The sequence below is a fragment of the Raphanus sativus genome, chromosome 9 (genome assembly GCF_000801105.2).
Source record: "Raphanus sativus cultivar WK10039 chromosome 9, ASM80110v3, whole genome shotgun sequence".
Classification (NCBI taxonomy): Eukaryota; Viridiplantae; Streptophyta; class Magnoliopsida; order Brassicales; family Brassicaceae; genus Raphanus; species Raphanus sativus.
Window position 1 is genome coordinate 29116299 of NC_079519.1, and position 5120 is coordinate 29121418.

At 27.7% G+C, this 5120-nt stretch overlaps 1 long non-coding RNA gene across 1 annotated transcript; it reads right to left on the reverse strand.

Moving 5' to 3' along the window:
* Positions 1 to 3068: 3068 nt before the first annotated feature.
* LOC130499661 (uncharacterized) lies at positions 3069 to 4588 on the reverse strand. Its single transcript, XR_008938545.1, has 2 exons — positions 3823 to 4588; positions 3069 to 3387 (listed from the first exon to the last, which is right to left on the reverse strand). It is a non-coding gene; the product is annotated as an uncharacterized LOC130499661 (long non-coding RNA).
* Positions 4589 to 5120: the final 532 nt, after the last annotated feature.

Sequence of the window (5120 nt, forward strand, 5' to 3'; positions counted from 1 at the left end):
GATGTTAAAAATAATTATTTTTATATTTTCCGTGTAAATAAAGTTCTTATATGTTGTAGCAGCATATTTTTGGGGGTTTACCGAAGTTAGATTTGCTAAGTTTGGTTTTGATCGTTTTGTTAGAATTAAGTTTGGAATCATCATTTGAATTCTCAATCTTCAAATAGATTAATATAAATAAGTATTTATTTAAAAAACATATCTTTGGGGGTAATGCAAACCGTATGGAACCATCTTCTCCCTATCTATCGTGGTGGCCTTTTAGATGTCTTATATACTACTGTATATTATTTGGTAAGCATTTTAATATTTTAACTATGACACAGATTATCACTAAAATACTTTTCAAATCTTTACAGAAATTCGTTGATCCATCTAAAAAATATTATATTTCTTATTAAATCAATCATATATTAATTTTTAAAATTTTAAAATTTATTTATATGCTTTAAATTTCATAAAATCTATAAACAAAATAATATATTACATATAAATTTGAATACATATGTCAAAATACATAACTTTAACATATAAAATGATTTGGTTTGAATATTTGAATAGAGAATTAATAGATATTTTATATATTTTTGTGTTTTGAGTATAGTTTAGTTATTTAAACATTTACTTTTGACTATTTGTATATATTTTCAAGTATTTTGGACAATTTAAAATTATCTTATATATTTTGGATATTTTTAATATACACTAAATTTAAAAATAGTTAACATATTTAGGTATATAAATCTATTTTGGATACATTCGGGTACCAGAATATTTTGATTTGGACCGGATTCGGTTTCGATTCTTTAAATACCAAAATTTTGAACCCATTCGAATATTTAATCAATTTCGGTTTGGATTTTATACTACTTTCGGTTCGAATTTGATTCGGTTCTTCGAATTCAGATTTTGTACCCAATCCTAGTTCTTGCACCGCTATATAAACCAGATATTTATCGAAAATACTTTTAACAATTATTTGAGAAATAAATTAGATTATATTTCACAATTATTTTAATTCTCACAAAAGCTTGACATATCTTATAAATAATATGACAATGACATCAAAATAATTATCACATAGACAATTTTATTTATGTAAATTTATCTTTTTAAGTTTTCTAAAAATATGATAATAACACACTTATTATAATTAACATTAAAAAAGTAAACTAGTAATATATTTAATAATAGAGCAATATTTCCACATATAAATCATACAAAATTTATATACATGTGTTTTGTCAAAATTAATTAGAAATGTGTCTTAAGTCTTATCAAATACTCCAAGTATTCCATATTAAATTTCATATTAACTGTCATGTTAACATATAAGTTTTGTTTCATTATAAATGTCGTTTTACTTTCTATGCATATATTAATATGTTTTCCAATTGTAATTTTATTTTTAATTCATTAATCAATAAAATATATATATATATTAAACATGGGTAAAATAAAAAGTAACAATTTTAAAAAAAATTTGTGCAAAAATTTTAAACGACAATTATTAAAAAAAAGGATAAAATATAAAATAAAGATATTGTTAAACAAGAAAACAGTTAATTTAAGTTTCAAAATTATAAATTTATTCACCTTAATTTATGTTAAAGTATCTAAATTGAATGATTAATTAATAGATTGATTTCAATCCATCTTATATAAAGAAAACAAAGACCATAATTTATATAATTTAGATATTAAATAAATATAGTTATAATATAAATTTTATTATTTAGAAAATATAAATAAATTTAAAATATTTAAACAAAATTCAAAATAAATAGTTTATATTTTTAATTTTTAAACCAAGAAATTAAAATCTAAATTGATTATATTTAATATTAATTAAAATAAAATAAAATAAAAACTATTTGAAAATTTATTATAAGTGCGTAAAGAGTAGGAAACCTCCTGATATGCAAATGTATTGGGTTGGTTTTGCATGTTTTCTTGTTTTTTTTTGTTAATTTGGTTTTGCATGTTTTCCCACTAAGGTTACTCTGTTACCACTGGCAGAAGAATTTTTTTGGTTAGCGGTTGTTGGCGTTGTATAATAATCATAAAAATACTATAAATCACTTTAAACCGCTATAAACCACTTAAAATTAAAAGTTGGTTTCCATTAGCGTATGAGGTTTTTGCGGACGATTGGGATGGCGAACTGTTGCGGCTGTATAAATAAAATATTTTCCAAAAATATTTTAAATAAATAAAAATATATATACATTTATATCTTAACTTAAATTCACAAACGATATCATAATAAAATAAAAAAAATTATTATTTTAAAAAATTTAATATAAATCTTCGTAACAAATTTTATTGAAATTTTAACTTTCATCTACATTAAAAATTAAATAAATAATCATAATATTATAATTAATTATATTATATTAATAAGTATTATATTTTATCATAATAGCGTATTTTTATATTTTATAATGTTATAATATGTTAAAATTTAACAATATTTTATAATCAACCAGTCACAGATGTCATACAAACGTAAAAAAATATTTAACTATTGTATCAATTGTATAAATCGCTTGATAGTTAATGAACCACAAGCGAATTCTCATAACAACACCAGCAACCGTTGAATTTCAACTAGTGAAACCCTAATAACCACGATAAGGATGTGATATTTGCAGAAACAGTTCTGAGCCATGCCTAGTGAAACATTCGTTACGGGTTCTCAAAAGTTTTGAAAAAAATTACATAGACTTAAACTTCCAAAAAATATTTTTAAGCCCCAAAATTTGTAAAAAGAAAATTTACATAAAAATGATTTCAGGCCCCCAAAATTTCAGGACCAACCATATTTGATCATAGATTCTGCGCGATTTTAACCTTATTACATGTGTAAATGCATTCAACGTAATGTACGATACTGATGAATACAACCACGTTTATAGAACAAAATATTATGTGTATAAAACTATTAAAAGAAGTATAGTCTATCCAAGTAAATATTTAATAATTTCACCAAAAAAGTAAATATTTAATATACATGTATATTTCATTTATAAATTGATTTCACCATTTTTGGAGGTTATGCTAGCATAAAAGAGAAAAAATGTTTGCATAATCAGTTAGATACACGTTGTAAAGGTTGCATAAATTCAAATAATATGATAAATGTAGCACAAAGTAATCATGTAAAAAGACATGAGAAAATTGACAAGACGTTGTAGCCCAATGGTTAGGACGGGTCCCCGCCTGCATCCAGGTAGGGGGTTCGATCCACGCCGGAGGGAACTACCTTGCAACGCTCTTGTCACCCACACGGATATGGGCCATGCTTTCGGCCCATTTGAAAAACTGGGAGGGGCGTCTATCCGTGGGCATTCCTTCCCCTTGGGGATTAGTCTGGGCCTTCTGGGCCTGGGATACCCCCAGGTTAAACAAAAAAAAAAGACATGAGAAAACTGTCCTAACGTTACGAATCGTACTATTCTATGCAATATATGATCCATTTATAATATATAAAGTTTTGCGCCCGTGAGTTCACAATATGGACAGCTAGTTATCACCTTAACAAAAATGCACATGAAAGAGTGAAACCATAGATCAAAAGAATTAAATCAGAAAACACTTTTATCCTTGAAATAGAAATCGGGAGATCCGTTTCATGCATAAATTAGGCGAAAGAGCAACCAATTGTTTTCCAAAAACAAGAGAAAGCAACCTCAAACCGAACCTTCACTACCACCAGGATCTTCCAAAAGAACCAAGATTCAAATCCACAAATAGCAAAACCAGTTACCAAACACGGAGGAAAGGCGGAAACAGAAAAAGAAAAACAGGCCACAACCATACCGAGATCAACAAGAACCACATCACTTCTGAAGAACATCCTCCCACCAACAGAGACCAGTTAATCCAAAAGTGGATAACCAACTTTAAAAACCTCAGGCACAGACGAAAAGAAACACTAGCGACGAAAACAAAACAGGCCACAACCATCACCAATCCAAATAGACTTTGATAACAGAGAAGTGGAACAGTTTCTGACAGCAGCCGCAGCAAATCGGAATTGAGACGCCCTCGATATCTATACTCCAGACAGAAAGAAACCGACAGAACTAATTGAAAAAGAAAACCACACTGCTACAGACCAAACATGGATGAAACTCACCAGAGAATCTAAAAGACGGAGCTACAGAACTAATTGACACATCACTATTCTACTCGTTTTCCTCAAACGAGGAGAGCCAGGATAGAACCAAGACCTGACGAAAACCAGAAACCAGAAGACAAGCCTGGCGCAACCCCCAGAGACTGCATGACCACGGCTCAGGCCGAAACTCGCATAAAATATCTAGCAGAGTGATGGTTGAACAGTAAAGCAAACATAGAGGTTCTCTCCCACGGTGGCGGTGAGAAACACTGACCCCCGGAGAGAGATATCGAAAAAGGTTAAGCGGTGGCTAGTAGGAAGGATTAGAGAAGATGGCACAAAATTTTTTTTCCGTGCAGATACTTAGACCATCTCCAATAATGCTTCATTTTTCACTTTTTGCTTCATTTTGAAGTAACTTTTACTCTAATGGTGATTCATTTCTTGCTTTAAAATGAAATAATGAACAGTACTGCTTCAAATTTAAAACAATACTGTTCATTGCTTCATTTTTGAAGCTGAACTTTCTAAATTATAAATTAGTCCTTAACTTTTGCTTGTTCTTATTTTTTGTTAAAATAAAATAAGTTAATCAATATAACTCAATTAACTTTTTAATATTTATTTATTATATAAATTTATTTAATTTATAATATTAAATATTTAAAAACATATATTAAATGAAAGATAACATTAAATTATTAATATAAAAGTAAAATACATGATTGATAACACCAAACTAAACATAAAATATTTATTACAACATAAAATGATACTTAATAATCTGTTAAATCACTTCCTGATCCACTAAGATTATTAAAAAATTGCACAAATGAAGTTGATGTTTGAGGAAGTTGTTGAGCTTGTTGTTCTTCACTCCTCTCCAATAAAATCCGATTTTTTTGAGATTGCATGTAAGCACGAACTTTAGGATCTTTTATGGAGTTAACATCACAAAACAAAATTTTGTTTTCTTCTTTATGTTTTTTCAAAGCAT